Genomic DNA, 17,852 nt, shown 5'->3' with positions numbered 1-17,852 from the left:
GCGGGTGAACAACCCTTCGTCCCGCTCAGCAAGAGGGAGCTTCAGTCCCGACGGTGAGATTAGGGCAGCGTTTCTCCCGCTGCCTCTGAGCACGTAAACGCTGAAGCTACGTGGAAGCCGGTCCGCTGAGCCCGACGCTGCTCCCGACCGGCTGAGAGCACCGGCTCGTGGGGCGGGAATGACTCCGGGGCGACTCGGAGGCGAAGCGAGCGGGAGCACGGCACGGAGGCCGGCTCACTTCTTAGCAGGGGGGAAAAAATCCACCAAACATCCCCAAAACAGATGCTCCGGCCCAGATACTGGTGCTAGCTCATTTTTCCCAATGGAAAACACATCTCCAGTGGCTCTAAATCCCCACCGAAGCTGTATTTCATGGCTGCTTCGCTGGACTCCGGAGCACTTTGGGAAACGCCGCAGGGAGCAGCTCTGCGCAGCCCGCGGGATGAACGTGCCCAGCGGGTCCTTCTCCAGCTTCGACGTGATTTTCCGATAACCCCAAGAGCCCGTTCGGCAGCAGCCAGCCTCGCTCACAGGGACCCGGTGGTGCCGACGGGCGGACGAAAATCCTCCTTCGGGGCCGCTCGATCCCGGAGCTGGAAGGACGCCGAGCCGGATGCGCGCTGGGCCGCCGCGCTGGGTTTCCTCCGTGCTTCGCACCGTGGAGCATCTTCCCGGTGGCCCCGGCCGCGGATTTCTCACCGTCGCCCTTGCCGGGGGTGCGCGCAGGGAAACGCCGCGGAGACGGAGCAGCTTGCAAAGCGCAGGAGGAGATGGGGGATGACGGGGAAGGAAGGGGGAAATCCTGGAAGGCAAATGGAAACCCGAGGTCTGTGGCGCGGCGGCGGGTTTGCGCCCCGCTGCACCGTGCCCCGCGGCGCCCGCAGCCCTCTCCCGCCGCGGGCGAGCAGCGGCTCACGCTGACGGGCAGCGCGAACGGCAGCTTGGCCTCTTGCTAATTGTCCCTGTAATTTCTGCGCTCGCTCCATCCTCCTCCTTTCCCCTCTCTCCTCCCAGTTCAGAGCTGGGGGGGAGAGCATTTCCTACCGGCACATCTATCCCTTATTATTATTATTATTATTATTATTATTATTATTATTATTATTATTATTTGCATGCAAGCAGCATGGTCATAAGGTCACAGGAAGAACCAGGGCCCGAGGGCCTGGCATGGACCCCGGCGTTTTGGGGACAGCCCAAGCCGGGTGCTGACGCCTCTCTCCCTGGGGCAGCATCACCTCCCAGGTGCCGATTTTTAAGTTACAATTGCCCTTAATTATATTTAAGGGGATAAAAAACCTAAAGGGATTTCCCCGCGGCAGCTCCGCGCTGCCGCCGGCGGGTTGCAGCCTCCCGCGGCGGGTGGCCGGGGGGGAGCCGGCCCGCAGCGGGGGCTCGGCGCGGGCGCCCGGCTATGTAGGTCAGCCGGGTGCCAGCTTGCGTTAGGCTCGCGCCGCGCGCACTGCGCGCCTCGTGCGTTACACGCGTGTTACACATGCGTGTATGTGTGCATGTGCACTTACAAAGTCTCGGTTTTTTGCCTTATTCACGGCGGGGAGCAGCCCGCCCGCACAACTGAAAGCTGCACCCGAAATGCCGCTCTCGCAGGCGCGCGGCTGCTTCGCGGCGGCTCGTCTGAGCTCTCGCCAGCTTCCTCGGAGGGTCCCCGGGGCCGTTTCTGGCGAGCTCTCGCGGGTTCTCCCCCGCCCGCCCCTTCGCTTCATGAGGTAGCTGAAAAAATACGTGTGTGTGTACGTGTGCACAGAGATGTGCGCGTGTGTGTGCACACCGGTGCGTTCCTGGGAATATACGTAGCCGTTCCGGCCCAGATCCCGGCTTGCCGGAGCTGCCCGGCTCTGCAGCCGCAGCCCGGCCGGGCCGAGGGGAGCCCAGCGCCCGCCCCGGCGCCGGCCGCAGCGCGGCTCTTGGGAGACGGGGCTGGAGGGGGGAGCGCGGCCGAGGGGCCACGGGGAGCCGGTGGCACCTCCGCGCCCGGCGCTTCATTAGGATGCGGGAGCAGCGCCCGGGAAGGGTTAAGGGGCGGCGGGGGAGCGGGCGAGAAGAAAGCCCGGAGAAAAGAGCCGAGCTAATAGCACCGGCCGGGGGGGGGGGCTGGGAGGGGGGTGTGTGCGGCTTAATTACCATATTCAAATCTAATTAATTCGCCTTTTGCATAAAAAGGCCAGGCCGGGCGTGGGACCGGCCTCGCAGATGGCGTCTCATGCTCAGCACCATTTCGGGGCCGCCGGCCATCTTAGCGCGCGGCGCGGTGCCGGCGGCGCCGAGCAGCTGCCGGCGGCACCCGCCTGGCGCGGGGCAGCACCGGGCGCCCGGCCCCTCTTTACCGCCCTAATTAATGTGGCATCACGGGGGGGGGACGGGACGGGGAAGGGCGGGGGGGGGGGGACGGGGTGCTGCGGCCGGGCGGTGGAAACGGGCCCGACGCGGCGCTGGTCGGAGCGCCGGGGCCCCGGACGCGGGTCGGTGGCGTCGGGGGCCCGGTGCCACCTCCGAGAGCCGAGGCTCCCGGGGACGCCGCGGCCGTGCCGCGCAGCAGGGCTCGGCCCCGGGAAAGCCGCCCTTGGGAAAGGTGGGAGTTGGTTTCCTAAGGTTTTGGATAGCTCCGCCGTGCCGTGCCGTGCTGTGCCGTGCTGTGCCATGCCGTGCCGTGCCGTGCCATGCTGTGCCGTGCCGTACTGCACCGCGCCATGCCGTGCCGTGCCATGCCACGCCGTGCCGCGGGAAGCGGGCGGCCCTTTTCCCCTTGTCCAGCTCCGGAGGATGCGTTCTTGCTCCCAGGGCATTTCCGGAGCCCGGGCCGCTTCCCTGCTGCATCCCAAAACGGGCTGCCAGGAGGGGCTGAAAGGAGACCGAATCCACGGTTTCCCACCAGGAATAGCACCGGGGGGGGGGGTGGACGGAGCGGAGCGGAGGGCGAGTGGGCTCGGGGAGGGGGAAGAAGGGGACGGTCCCGTCCTGGCCCCCCCCCCCAGCGTGTCGCGCTCGCCGCGGCGGCTCGGACCGGCACGGCTCCGCGCCGGGGCTCCCGCGGCCCCGCTCGGGCGCCTCTCAGCCGCGCCGTGCCCGAGGGCCGGGCGCCCCGACGCCCTGCCTCTCGCCACCCCGCTTCGTCGGCCGCCGCCACCCCCCGGCCCCGCGGCGGCAGCAGGGCAGGGGGGGCTTTTCCTCTGCAAAAGGCTGGGGAAAAGGTAAAATAAGGAGGTTACAGGGCGATATCCTGCCAAGGTGGGCACGGAGCGGGCCGTGCGGTGCGGGCAGGACGATTGCCTCCCGTTCCACGGGATTTTCCATGGATCGAGCCCCGCTGCCGTACGCTCTTAAACGAATGAATAATACATAACGGGGCGATAAATAAACAACGGCCGCACATTTGGGCTTCGCCTCTGAGCAAATCCTCTCGGCTCGAAAGGAGCGGGGTGCCCGGAAAGGGGAGCCCGAGCGCTTTGCGTGGGCTGGCACCGGGCGTCGGGGCCGGGAGCGGAGACGGGGCCGGGGGGGCCGGGCCCAAACGCAGCATCGGGGGCGGACGAGGGTCCCCAACGCCGTCGGAGACAGCTGGGTGGGAGCGGCCGGGCGACAGCCGCGGCCGGAGCCGGTGCAGAATAAGGCCAATAGGGAAGTGATGGGATGGGACAGGATGGGACGGGACAGGATGGATGCACCAAGGGCTGGCGGCAGCTGAGCAGCTTTTCCCAGCTCGCCGGCCCCGCTGCCAGCCCCGCTCCGGGGCGAGGAGGAGGAGGAGGAGGAGGAGGAGGCTGGAGGGCACCGTGCCAGGGGCCGAGGGCAGCCCGGGGGGGAAGGCGAGTGCCTGCCCGGGAAAAGTCAGAGGTGCTGGCGGCCCTGCCGGGATCCCCTCCCTCCGCCGGGCCCGAGCGCCGCCGCGGCGACTTGACTTCTTTGAGCAAACTGCTCCCACCCGCTTGCGGCGCTAAGTGGGTATTGATTTATTAGGCTGTAATTTAAGGCAGAACGCTTTAAAATGAGCTCGTGCACCGAGCCCGGGCCGGGGAATAAACACCGCCCGATTTAGCCGGTGCCTGGCCCTGGGCAGATGCCTGTCCCGGCTGTGGGGGGGGCCGGCGGCACGCGGGGCCGCTGGGGCGGGTTTTCCAGCCGCAGAGCCCTGCTCCGTGCCGCCGCCTCCCCCCTCGCAGCGGTCCCGGCGGAGGGCGCCCGCCCGGCAGCCTGCAGCTCTCCGAGCCGCTTCGGCCCGCCGTGCTGCGAACTGCGGGCTCGCCGCAGGGGTTTAGTTTGGCCCCGTAAAGAGCCGGGTGCGAACCAGGACAGTTCACACGCATGAGCGGGATCGGGGCGGGAGGAGGGGGGGGTCCCACCTGCGGGCGCTGGGCATCGCCCCGGCGATGCAGCCCGCGAGCGCGCCGGGCTCCGGCGAGACCCCCGTGTCCGGGGGTGGGGGGGGGACCCGGCTGGCCCAGGGTGCGCGGAGGGCTGGGGGGGCCTGGCCCGCCGTGGGGCTGGCTGGGCTGCCCGGGGTGTGTGCGTGTGTGTGCAAAATTAGTGTGTGCGCCTTAAGCAAACGTGCGCCGGGGTGCCGTGAATGAGGGCACAGCCTGTGTATATATTAGCGACGGGCTGTGACCTCGCCGGGAGGGCTCCTTCCCTCGCTCCGCTCCTCTGGGCGTGGGAAAAAGGCCCGGGCTCCTTTCACAGCTGTTCTCGCGGCTGCACTGAGCTAATGGAGGGGCTGCCGGCTGCCCTCCTCCCCCGCCGCCCTTTCAGCTCCGCCGCAAACCCCCCTTTCACCGTCCTCAAAACCAGGCCGCTTTGTTCCCGCCCGGGTCGCATTGAAATGCCGCTCGGCCCGTCTCCCGGAGCAGCCGGCCCCGCTCCCGGCCGCACCGGCCGCCGCGCCCCGAGGCCGCCGCCGAGCCCGCGCCGCCGGCCGCGTACGCATGTGCGTGAGCCCGGGCGTGCACACGTGTGTGTGCATGCACCTGCACACGCGCGTGTGTGTGTGTGCATGCACCTGCACGTGTGCTCGTGTGTGCAAGCACGTGTGTGCATGCATGTTTGTGTGCGTGCATGTGTGTGTGCATGCACGCGTGTGTGCATGTGTGCACACATGCGTGTGTGCACGCACGCCTCTTCCCACGTTTCCACGCTGCAGCAAAGCAGGATTTCTTCCCCAGGGCCCACGCCGAGAGGCTGGCGCTGGCGAGGTGGCCGGTGGGGCGATGGGAAGCGCGCAGCGGCCAAGGGCCCTTGCTGCTCCGCTCCCCCCACGGACGCCAGACCTGAGCTCATCCCGCCCCCCCCAGCCCCTTTTCCCCTAACGCCAAACCTGTGGGTTTCCAGCAAATTGTCTTCTGACTCGGTGGAAACCCGAGATCTATCAAAAGCCATAAGCAGCCTTGCTAGGAGCAGCCTCTGCCTGGTTTCCCGGGGAATCACGGCAGAGAAGGTCGGTGCTCCGGCGCCGAACGGAGCTGCCAGGGCCGCGCGCGGCGGAGCTGCAGGGCGGAGCGGGGCTCGGCCTCGAGCCGCCGCGCGGCCGCGTGCACCGCCCCGGCCAGCCGGGCTCCCCGCAAGCCTCGCCGGGCAGCGCCACGCGCCGAGGCCCGGCCCCAGGAGCGCGCTTTTCCTTAAAAATGTATCAGTGTTTCGCACGGTTGTGGAGAAGGGCATAAAAAAACTGTCATCCCCCAAAGGCTCAGAAACCAAAAAGCAAATGCAGAGAAAGCCGCAGTTTGGATTTGTGGGAGAGCTGGTGATTTTTTAAGCTAATAACCTGCTATTTTTTGGGGGGTGGGGGAGGGAGGCTTTGCTTGGTGTTGGACAGACGGATGGACGGGCGGGCAGAGGGAGGACGCGGGCCCCTCTCCGCTGCGGAGCGGCGCGCGCTTCCCGCTGACCTTTCCCCACGGCGCTGACGGATCCTTTCCGACAGACGCGGGGCTCCCGCGCACCTCCCCTGCGCCGCGCCGCGAGCAAGACCCTGCCGCCGGGCATCGGCGGGAGAAGGTCTCCGCTCCCGCACGAGCGCCGGCGCCCGCCGCGGGACCCTCCGCCGGCTCCCCCGGCCCCGCGAGCGCCGCGGAAAGGCCGCTGCCGGGTGCCGAGCGGCTCGGCAGCCCCCGGGACGAGCCGGCGCGCTTTGAAGGCAACACACGTGTGTGCCAGCGCACGTATGTGCGCGACCTACATTCGGGGCGGCGCGCACGCGGGCACCCTGCTCCGGCTCGCCCGTCTCCATTGCTCCAGCGGAGAGTTTTCCACGCAGGGTTTCTGCAGTGGGGGGGATTTGGGGGGCTCTGGGAAGGGGAAAAGTTGTGGCCACCGCTGCCGGGGCCGGGCGCACACCCCGCTCCGTGCGCCGCCTCGCTCGCTTCCAGATATTGCCATTTCCCCAGCTGGTTTTGGCTCCTCCGCCCAGTGCAGCCATGGGGTTTCCATAGAAACACGAAGATATTAAACTGTAAATAATAATTTCTCTATGAAAAAAAAAAAAGGTGGCTTCAGCGCGTCACATCAAGCTGTCGGCTCCGCACACTGTCAACCCGCTCCCGCGCGGCGGGTCCTCCCCGCGCCCGCGGCCACCGGGGCACGGACGGGCAGCCGGAGCGGGGACGAGCCCCTGCGGTGGGCAGCGGGGCTGGGCAGCAGGCCCAGGCGTCCAGGCGCCCGCGCCGAGGCCGCGGCGGCCCTCGCAGGAGGGGGGCGGCTGAGCGATGCTCATAGCGCTCCCTCCACCTCCGGCGGCTGATTTATCCCAGTCGGAGACTTCAGCCTGACATCTATAAAAATTAGCAGCTAAAGAGCCGGCCGGGCCGTCCTCGGCCAGCGCTGGGGGACTGAACGGGAGCTCGGCGGCGGCACTGACACGTCCCTGATTGGAAGGAACTGTTATTTACTGTTGCCTGTTCAATGGTTATTTTTAAATGGCCTAAAGTTAAACACATCAGTGTTTTTCATTTTCTCTTGCTCAGGGATATGTTTTTGTCTGGGGCTTTTGCCCTTTCTGTCTATTTAAGTGATACTTTTTATCATAAATGACTTTTTCTTCTCCCTGCTATCAAGTACAAAGCCGAGTTGGAAAATCATCTACTTTTGCTCTCCAGCTGGCGAGCGGGAGGAGGGAGCAGCGCCGGGACCGAGCGGCGAGACGCCGCCACCACCACGGAGACCCTCTTCTCCCGGGGATGGGGAATTGGGATTAACAGGAAAGCAGCCCTGGCTCTGGAGCTGGCAGGGAGCACAGCGAGGAGAGGCGGCGCACGAAGCGAGCCCGGCCGGGGCCGAGCACCCTCCCGCTGCCCCCAGCCCGGCCGGGACGGGCGCCCCGGCGAGCCGCCCGGGCCCGGGATTATCCTCAGCCCAACATCCCCAGGGATCGAGATTGCAGCTTACGGCCTAATGGAAAAGAGGCAAGAGATGGGATTAAAGGGGAAATAATGACCGTTTCTTCAGGCAAGCCAGGGAAATGAGACGGGGATTAACTTCCTCTTTGCTTCCCGGCCCCAATCCTGCCGGGCGGTTGCGGAGCCTCAGATGTCCGGGGCAGCCGGAGCCACCCGCTCTCGGCATCGCTCCTCACCGCCGGGCCTGAAGGCTTTAACCCGGGAGGGACCGGTCCGGCCCGTCTCGAGCCTAAATCCTTCTAGCCGGGGCTGCTGTCACGCGCCTGCCGGCCGGGGACACAGGCTGAGCCCACGCGCTGCCGCCGCCACCTCCAGCCGCCCCTGCCCCACGCAGGAACGCAAGAACCGGTGGCGATTTTGCAAATATTTGCCATCGCGATTATTTCCCTCGCCCTGCACATTTTCCAGGAGAAATGATGAAATATTCTGAAAGGAGTAAAACACTGGAAATTAAAACTTCACTTGCAGAGGCACAAGCCCGAGAATAAACCTGAAAGGCTCCTTTCTCTCGCCTTCGGTTGCACACAACGCGCTTTCCAATTGGCCGATTTCCTGGAAAAGATTCAGTTGCTATGATACCAAGTTTGCTTTTAACGAACCCCAGAAAATTAATGGCATTCAGAAGATAAGTCCTTAAAGTGGAACCTATTTTAAGAAATTCTTTCTGAATGGTTTACAAGTAGTCAGGAGGGAAGCAAAAGCTTCCCGAATGTGGCAGCCCCTGAGCTCGGCCCCAGCTCTCCCATTTCTGGAGTGTCAGGGGCCGTGGGGTTATTTTTCTAATTTTAATTTTGGGCCGGGGCTCACGGGCTCCTGGGACAAGGGATCTGCGCTGCCTGAAGGAACCAAGGAGCTGCAGCAAGCGAGAAAGGTGCAGCCCTTCCTCTCCCAGCCCCAAAAGTGCCTCGAGCCTCCATCTCCGCCGGCTCCGGCAGCTGCTTGCAATAGGAGGAGCAGCAGCAGCAGGCAAAGGGAAACTCTGGCCGGGACGTGCAGGGCAGGGAGGGCTCACGGGGCGCGAGATCGGGGCGGGCCGGGTATGCATCTCGTATTCGGAGCGGCTGCTTCTTGCCTTCTCGCCGCTTGGCACCAAACCAGCTAGGAATCAGATGCCTCAAATAACGGGGAGGGTGAAGGTGCTGGATGCAACCGCCCTGCAAGGGCTGCTGAGCCCTTTGCCTCTCGGCGGGGCCGGGGGCTCCTGCGCGGCCTCGCTCAGAGCCAGCCCCCTCGCTGCACAGGCCAAGAACACGCGCGTGACTTTCGCCATCCCCCTCCTCGCCTCCCGTGAGCGCGCCAGAAATAGCTGGGTGCCGCCACCGGCACCGCTCGCGGCCTTCCCCTCGCCTGCATCGCCGCTGCGCGGATGCGGTGCGGGCCCAGCACGCTGCGCTCCCGCGGCGCCGGTCCGGCCACGGCCCCACGCCGGGAAGCCCCCTCGCCGCCGCCGGGACCCGAGGAAGCGGCCGAGGACCCAGGTGAGAACAAGCTGGCGGTGCCGAGGCACGCCGGGCATGAGGCACCCCGGCCGGCATGCAGCGCCAGCAAGGCCGAAGCAGGACAGACGGGCGTGCAGGAGAGCGGCGGAGCGCGGGCGGACTGGCGCCGCTGGTGCTGGGCTCCCAAATCCACCTCTCCTAGGAACAACGCTGCAACGTCTCTGCAGATGCAGAATAACTGACTAGCGACGGTGATTTATTCCTCTTTCCCAGTAGATAAACCAGCCCCAGAAAACAGGCTTGCACTACGTTATAATTTGCATGTGGTAATATATTTAAGCAACTTTCCTTCTACTTCATTATAAACAGTATTCCTGGGGGTTATTTTTAAGCCAGCCCTGTTTCATTTATCCCTAGCACAGCCAGTAGAGCCATGCTTAATTGTCAATGTGAAAATTAAAACCACATCAGAAAAATAAAAAATTAATAAAATAAAGGGTGCTGGGTTTGTAGCTAGCCTGAGGAACCCCAGGTTTGAATAGAAATAACCACCTAAGCACAGACACTAGCTCTGGGCCTCAATAAAAATGATTAAAGACAAAACCCCGCTGAAATTTCCACTCGGCAGCCACGGCGCGTTTCGCTTTCGGTCGCTCTCCCTTCGTAAAGGGCTCGCAGCCCCGCTAGAAAGCGGCCGGCAGCGCCGGGGAGGCCGGCGGCTGCCGAGCCCCCGCTCGGCGCGGCGGGCGCGGAGCTCTCCGACGGAGGCAGGTCCCGGAGAGCAGCGAGGCGGTTTTTACATTCGGTTCTCTAGCTTTATGATATCACGTACACTCATACAGCTAGATAACCAAAGAGAAAAACCAACCCGATTCTTCACGAACAGGCTTCGGTCCCGCCGCTCGCTGCCGCCTTTGCCCAGCCCAAGCCGTGCGCCAGCCGCGCGGGCCCCGCGGAGCGACGGCCGCCTTTCGCCTCTCCTCGCCCCCTCACAGGCGGTAGCGAAGAAGCCCCCAACGTTTTCGGCGGGAGAGCGGGAATCCGCGTTTTCTGACCCGAGCTGGACCCGAGCACCTACGGCGATGCCTTTGCATTGCAGCCCGGCGCGCCGGCGCAGGATGCTCCCCAGGAGCAGGCCCTGCTTCCCTGCCACTTGCCTCCTCCCCAGCCCCAAATTCACCCCCAGACCCTCCCCGGGCCCTGCTCCCACTTTTGTAATTACTGTAAATTACTGGCACGGAAATGCTGAGTCATGAGACCCGCTGATGAAGGCAAGGGCTCAGCGGAAAGGGCCCTGTGGGGTTTCCGAGGCGCCTCCGCTCTGCCCTCCTCCTCCTCTTCCTCCCGCCGCCCTGCTCCGTGGAGCATGGAGAGCCGGGCCCTGCTCACCAGCTCCAGCCCTGCACCGTCGGGGGAGAGAGGACGGGTGCCTAAACCCGGGGGGGGGGGGCTGCATCATCTTGGGGACCCCTTAGACCCAAGGGGGACACACACCCCTGAGGGGACCCCTGTATTGGAGGGGATCCACATCGCTGAGGGGGGGGGACCCCAATACACAGGGAAACTTGTTCCCCTGGAGGGATCCCTATAGCTGGGGAGAACCTGCACCCCCCCGGGGGCCCTTGCAGCAGCGGTCCGAAGGGCCCCCCCCCCCCGCCGGGGAGGGAAAGTCCCGGGCTCGGGGGCAGCTCCCTGGCCTGGGGGGCTCCGGCTGTGCACAGAGCACTGCCATGCTCCTGCCCCTGGCAGGGCGAAACTCCTCCCGGGGCGGGGGGGGGGGGGGAGGCGTACCTGCTCGCTCCGCTGCGGCCGGTGCTGCCCGCATCGCCGTCGGTTCCGGGTCGCCGCGTCCTTCCGAGCCGCGCCGGGCGGGGAAGGGGCTGGCCCGGGGCGGCGGAGGGAGCCCCCGGCCCCGCTCCCCGGCGCCCCCGGGACCAGCCGCTAAAGTTGCGGCAGAGCCGGCGGCGGAGGGCGGGCGGCGAGGGCGGGGGCAGGGCCGGGGCGCCCGGCGGGGACAAAGCCCCAGCGCGGCGCTGGGACTGCCTGGGCCAGGGGTCACCCCCCCCCCGGGGGCAGCGCCATTCGCCACGGCCGCCGCCCCCGGGGGCCGGCCCGGCCGGGGCCCCTTTCCCAGGGCCGGAGGCTCCCGGCCCGCCGGCGCCGCTCCCCCCGCTCCTCTCCGCCGCAGCCCGGCTGCAGCCGGCCCGCCCCGTCGGGGAAGCGGCGGTGCCCCGGGGGTAACCCCGGAGGGCAAGGCTATAGCGGAGTCGCCCCCCCCCCCTCCTCCGACCCGGGTCTGTCCCGGGGAGGTTGGGGCTTAAACCCGACGTGCTTGAGGCGAGGAAGGGCTGGGCCGAGGCGCGGGGCTCGGCGGGGGTCGGGGGAAAGGCCGGCCCGGCTGGGGGGGGGGGGGTGAGTGGGAGGCGGGTCGGGGGCGGCTGGACCCTCCCGTCGAGGCTGCTCGTTGCCGCCCCCCGCTCATGGGCTGCGTTTTGCAAAAGCGAAAATTTGCACCAGCTTATAAGTAAAACCGGGCACGACTCTCCCCTCGGGCAGTAGCAGGCCCGGGGCTGGAGGGCGCGGGGCCCCCGACGGGCCTGGCCTCGTCTCTGCCCTCGGGGAGCGACGTTCGGGGCTCGGCTGGCCCGGGACAGACGGGCCCCGGGGCTCAGAGGGAGTCGAGTGCCGGGCCGGGGCGCAGCTCCACGTCCCCCCCGTGCGGCCGGCGTGGCCCGGCGCTCCGGGACCCGCGCCCGTGCCGTGCAGCAGCCCCGGCGGCACCGTCCCGGGGCCCAAGAGCCCGGGAACGGCCGTTCCCGGGCACCCCGAAACGCCTTAGGCTGGAAACGGTGCGGGATGGAAACGCAACGGGGAGCACGGCGGTGCCCTGCCGTGTGCACACGCGCTGTGGTGCACAGACGCTCGGGGACACACACACACACACGCACAATGTGCACACTGGTGTGCCCATCCTGGAGCGCGCGCCTGCACACACACACACACACACACACACACACACACACACACACACACACATATTGGACTCGGTGTGCAAGTACCGGAAGGTGAAGCCCGGTGCGTGCACACCCCGCTGCGTGCACAGCGGTGCACACACACTCTGACGTGCATGTACTGGGGTGTGCACACTGATGCACACACACAGCCTGGTGCGTGCATAGCGCTGCACACGCACCCGTGCACACCCGCTGGTGCACGCACATATATACCCGCTGCAGGACAATCTGGCTCTCCCCAGCCTCCTGCACCCCCGCACCCTCGCAGCTTTGCCCCCTCCCTGTCCCCACTGGGCCATCTGACGGCGGGGGTCCCCCCGGTGACGGCCGAGTCGCACCTCGCTCCGGAGAAACCCCGGCCGCGTTTTGGGTCTGCGGGAAACAAAACCGACAAGCTGCCCGGGCACCGTACCGGCCCCGGCCGCCCTCACCGTCACCGACAGCCGCCGGTCCCGGCTCCGACCTCCGCCTTCCCTAGGCTCCCCCCACCCACCCCCCGGGGCCGGGGGAGCCTGCTGCCCGCGGCTCCCGGGCTCCCCCGGCTCGGCACCCCGGGCCAGACTGTCGCCTTCTGCGCTGGCTGTGGGCCCCCACTCGGTCTGTGAGCACCCACCGACCCACAGACGGCTCGGGCAGCGCTGGGGACAGGTCGCTGCGGGCGCAGCTCCCGGTTACAGCGCTCAGTACTTTGGGGAAGGACAGGAGAGGCCACGGCGCACGGAACCGTCCCGGCCACCTCGGCCCCCACCAGCCTTTATAAACATGGATATCCTGTTTGGGGGAGGGGGGTGGAAGCCATGCAGGGCGATGCTATGGGGAGGTGCCAGCCCGCCAGCACCGGAGACCCCCGGGGGCCGCGGGGACCCCCGGGGGGGGGGGAGGGGGGCGGGAGGAGCCGCCGCCCCGGCCGGGCCCGGCGCTCTCCGTGGTGCTGAACCGGGAGCAGCCGCCGCGCCCCGGCCCGGCCCGGTCCGGCTCGGTCCGGCTCGGCCCGACGGGCCCATCGGCCCGGCCGACCGGCCTTGTGTCTCCTTGCCCCGTCCCTCTGCAAGCCGCCAGCAATAACAACAATAACAATGATTATTGTTGCGATTCTTGTCGCCCAGGTGCAGGGCGAGAGGGCAAACAGTTCGGAACGGGGAGATTTTGGTGCGGAGGCAGCGGTTTGCCTAATTAGCAGATTATCCCCCGCGAATGCTCCCCCCCCAACCACACAGACACACGCAGAGCTGCTCCTGCCGCGAGTTGCCCCGGGGGTCGGGCACGGCCCGTGGACACGGACACCCCGAGCCGCTGCCGTTACCTCCGCACTCAGCGCCTGGCTCCGAAATGTCCCTGCTGAAAACGGCGGGGAACGAGGCAGCGTCCGGCCGGGGGCGAATGCGACGGGGCGGCGACAGGGAGACCCCCTTGGCCGTGCGCCGGGGCCGGGGGGCGGCGGGGCGGCCCCGCGCCGGGCTCCGCGCCGCTCCCGTGCACGCTGCCCGGCGGCGGCGAGGCCGGGCGGGCCCGGGGGGCCGCCGCCTCCCGCTGCCGTTCACCGTCTCGCCGGGTTTCGTTTGCGAAAGGCTCCTTTCCAAGGCGGGCACGGCGCGGTCCTTCCCGAAATTGGTAAAATCCCAACAACGACCTTCGCCCGGGAGCTGCGCCGGGGCGACGAAAGGGCCCGGGAGCGCCCTGGGGACCCGCAGGAAGGGTCCCCGGAGCAGCGCTTGAGGGACCCGGCGGGGACAGGGTGCAGCATCCGCGCTGGTCTCGCTCCTTGCCCGCTCGCCGACCCGGAGAGCCGCCGCGTAGGGCCCGGGCGCGCCGCTGCGGCCCGGTTCGGCCCCGCCGGGTGCCCCGCAGCCTCGGCCCCGGCGGCCGGCGGGTCCCCCGCTGCCCTCGGCAAACGGCTCCCTGAGCCCGAGGAGCCCTGCTGCGGCCCCGGGGCTGGGGCGCCGGTGGGGTGGGGGTGGGGGAGAGGCTCGGCAGTGGTGGCACGGAAGGGGAGGCCGCCTCACGCGTGTCCGTGGCGGGGGCCTCATGGGGCCCGGCCGGCCCCGCTCCTCCCCGGCACTTACCCGGGTCGTCGCCCGCCTCCATCCCGCGCTCGGAGGCACCGCTCCGGCCCCGGCGCCTCTCTCCCCGGCTCTTTCCCTCGCCTACACCCTCGTGTGAATCAAATACCTTCACTACAGCAGCCATGTTGGGCTCCGGTGCGAGCACGGCGCTCGCCGCAGGAGCCGCCGGCCGCCGCGGCGGGGGCGACAGCACCGGGAGCCGGCGCCTCGGCTCGGGGCTGCGGGTGCCCGGCGGCGGCGGGGGTGCCCGGGGGTCCCCTGGCCCCGGCGGTCTCCGCCGCAGTGCCCCCGCCGAGCCGGCCCTCCCCGCAGCCCATCCCGGCCCGCTTCGCACGTCTCGCCGAGGGGATTTGAAGGCGCGGGGGGCTCCAGTGCTCCGGGAGCGACCCGCCAGCCCGGCTCCCCGCAAAGCCGGCAACTCCCCACCGCTCCCGCCAGCGCCAGAAACTGCAGCCGCGGGCGGGTTTCGCCGCCTGGCACCTGCACCGCGGCCGGCGCGGCATCCTTCCTCGCCGCCGCAAATAACACACACCGGCTAACCGGCACCGGGCACGTCTCAGGGCTGCGTTTGATAAGAGAAATGAAATTCCGCAATTACCTTCTCGTCAGATCTGCAAATCCCTCGGAAGCGCTCCTCGCCTGAGCTCACCTGGGGAGGAAAAGAGAGAGAGAAAAATCTCTGTAACGCGAACCAGCCAACGCGACGGCAATCGCTCCAACTTGGAGCAACTTTCACGGCAAGGCTGGCAGCGCTGCAAGGGGGCGGGCGGTGCCGGTGCCCCGGCGGCGGGCAGTGCCCGGGGCAGGGCTGCAGCCGCTGCCCGGCGAGCCGGGGCCGCTGCCGCCTCCCTGCACCGGGCAGGGCATCCGCTCCCCAGACCAGCGCCCACCCAGACGAGGGGGCAGAGCCGGGCCTCGGCCCTTCCCAGAGGGCGAACCGAGGACACGGCCGGAGACACAGAGGCAGCTCCGGCAGCGCTGGCGTAGGGGCAGCCCCACATCCCGGTGTGTGGGTGTGGGTGTGAGTGTGTGCCCGGCTGGGGGGCTGCGAGCGGCGGCAGCGCGGGGCCTGCAGCCCCCGGGGCCACCCGGGCTCTCACCCGGCTCTGGTGCGGCGGGGAGCCGGGGCCCGGCTCCGGGCCGCCCTCCCGCCGCCGCCCCGCGTCCGCCCTGCCCCGCGCCCCGGGAGCCGGAGCTGCCCCGGGGCGAACCGGGCGGCCGCCGCCTCCCCGGGCAGCGGAGCCGCGCGCCCGCCGGGGCTCCCCGCGCAGCCCCGCGCCCCTCGGAAGCTGATTTCCAGCGTGCTTTTTCCAGGAGAGATTTCTCTCTCCCCCCCTTTCTTTCTCATTTCCTTTTTCTTTTTTTTCTTTTTTTTTCCTTTTTTTTTTCTTCTCATTTTTTGCAGTTTTATTCCAATGTTGTCGCTGGGAATTATTTGCATTTAAAATACAACGACTCGTTCCCTGCACATCGCTTCGCAGATCAATTGAATCAGCACAAGCGGACTGAGAGAGCAGCGGGAAGGAGGGGAGACTAGATCCCGAGGAAAAAGGGGTTCAAACCTCGAGCCAAATTTGCCTGAATTGCTGCCAGATTGGAAATATCGATGTGTACGAAAACTAAAGGTTTAACAGACGCTCAAATTTCTTTTATTTCTGCAGTTGCTGTCACTCAAAGATGTTGTGGCAACAAAGACTGGGAGGGTTTTTGACGTTTATATTTTTGGCCTGTTTCCCTGCAGAAATATTCTTCCTAAACCCTGTAGACGCTTTGCAAAGATTGATCTCTCTAAAAGCAATATTATCCTGCCCTGGAAAGTGCTTAAAAAGAAAATCTGATTTTGTATTTATTCGCCTGGCATGTCGCTCCTAAGCCCGTCGGAGGCACGCAGAGCACTTCCTGCAACTAATACCGAGGAGGGTGACTGGAAATCAAACAACAAAAACACCCCAACACGAACTGAGGGCCAAATGCTTTCCTCAACGCACGGCAGATATTTTCCTTTTCGGTAAAACAACGGCGCGGAAATCCCCGCCGTGCTCGCTCGGGCGGAGGCAGGCGCTTCAGCATAAGAACAACCCGCGTCACTTTTTTTTTAGAATTTTTTTTTCTTTTTCTTTCTTTTTTTTTTTTCTTTTTTCTTTTCTTTTGTTTTCTTTTTTTTTCTTTTTCTTTTTTTCCAGAGAAGCCGAAATCAGTCTCCTTGTGGTGGGGAAAATATCCTAGATTTCCACGGCTAGGAATACAGCCTCGGAGCACGGATGGCATTTACGCGAAGATCAGAGGGGGGCTAGAAAAGACGCACAAGCAAAATAACGAACCGGCGACCCCTTCATCTCCGAGCAGCCCCAGATCCCCTCTCCTCCAGCCTCCTAACCCTCTTCCCCCCCAAATAAATACATATATATATATCCGCACAAGAGAAACTTCGCTGCGAAGCCGGCTCCGCGGCGAGGCGCCTCGGGAGCCCCTTACCTCCGGCGGCGGCCCCGGGCAGGGCCGGCCGGCCCGGGACCCCCGGGCTATAAACCCCGGGTCGCTTTTGTAAGTTTGCCAGCGTTTCCCCCGGCTCTCCCCTTTTGTGTCCCATTGCCATCTAGAGGCCCTGATTAATTAATTTCACACTGTAGCCCCGGAGAAAATTTTCCCACAAACAAGTGGCCGGGAAGACATGTAGCCCCAAAGAAAAGGAGTCAACATCAAGTTCAACAGCACGCGGGAAGGCGATTTCCATAACAATCGCGTCTGAGCGAGCGGAGCGCTGCCGGCGAGGGGCCGCCGGCGGCCCGCGCCGCGCCGCCCGCGCGTTCCCAGGCTCCCGGACAATCGCACGCTGTTTGTCTTACAGATGCCAACGTTTGGGCACGGAGGCTGCCTTCTGATAGCAGAAATAATGAAGAGGGCCGGGGGAGGGGGGAGCTGGCAAGAGAGGGGGGGGGGAAGCGGAGCGCTTGGGGCGGGAGCGAAGGGAAAGCAGCGGAGAGGGGGTGCGGGGGGGACACAAAGCGACCCGGGCGCGTCGGGGCACGTCGGGCTGCGCGGTCCCGCCGCCGCCCCGGCACCGACCTGTTGAGCCCCCACGGGAGCCCCGGGGCCGGGGCGGACCGGGGCGCAGCAGCGCCCAGCCCGCCACGGCCTCCCGGAGCCGGGCGTTTTATCTCCCGAAGCGGGGACTTTCCTCGGGGCGGCGGGGAAGGAGGGGACGGAGCCGGGTTGGGGCGGCGGGGGGGGGGACAGGACACTTTGCTCAAGTTTGGTGCCGCCCCCCCCCCCACACACACACACGCACACTCCGCGCCACGCGTTTCCCCCCGGCCGCCGGGGAGCGGGGGTCCCCGGCCGGCCGGGCGGCGGGGCCGGGCCCGGGGCGGCCGAGGCGGTGGTGGACGTGTCCTGCAGCCCAAGCAGCTCGGCTCCGCCGCGCATTGTCCCCACGGAGCCCGTGGCCATTGTTCGCGGCGCGGCGGGAGCCGGCGGCAGGGCGGCTTTCCACGCCTCGGGCCCCTCCTCGCCCCCACCCCGGCGCTCGCACCGGGCTGGCCGAACCGCAGCCTTTAATCCAGAAAAAAAAAATCTAAAATAAAATAAAACAACCACCCCCTTCGAAAGGCCCAGGTGGGGGGAGGCTCGGGGTCCCCCTTGGGGACTTCCCCCAACTTGGGAGAACTGCCCGGGGGAGGGAGGGGAGCGGGCCGCGCCGCCCGGGGAGGGGGCGGCTGCCGGCGCCAGCGCAGCCCGGCCGCCCCGGCGAGCAGCGCCGGCGGCTCCCGGTGCCCCGGGCGGGGAGTTCACTGCGGGGCAAGGAGAGGGAAGCGGAGAGGAAAGGGGAGTCGGGGGGTATTTACCTCCCTCCGCACATCTGCATCCTTAATGACTTAGCGACAGCGTGCGCCGACAGCCGCCGGGCACCGGCACCGGCACCAGTGCGGGGGCTGG

General features: G+C 66.7%; 1 long non-coding RNA gene across 1 annotated transcript; it reads right to left on the bottom strand.

Moving 5' to 3' along the window:
* Positions 1–762: 762 nt before the first annotated feature.
* Positions 763–17,781, bottom strand: LOC134151638 (uncharacterized). Its single transcript, XR_009960883.1, has 3 exons — positions 17,762–17,781; positions 14,515–14,565; positions 763–802 (listed from the first exon to the last, which is right to left on the bottom strand). It is a non-coding gene; the product is annotated as an uncharacterized LOC134151638 (long non-coding RNA).
* Positions 17,782–17,852: the final 71 nt, after the last annotated feature.

Source organism: Rhea pennata, chromosome 27 (genome assembly GCF_028389875.1).
Source record: "Rhea pennata isolate bPtePen1 chromosome 27, bPtePen1.pri, whole genome shotgun sequence".
Taxonomy (NCBI): Eukaryota; Metazoa; Chordata; class Aves; order Rheiformes; family Rheidae; genus Rhea; species Rhea pennata.
This window is presented reverse-complemented; position numbering and strand designations above follow the sequence as displayed.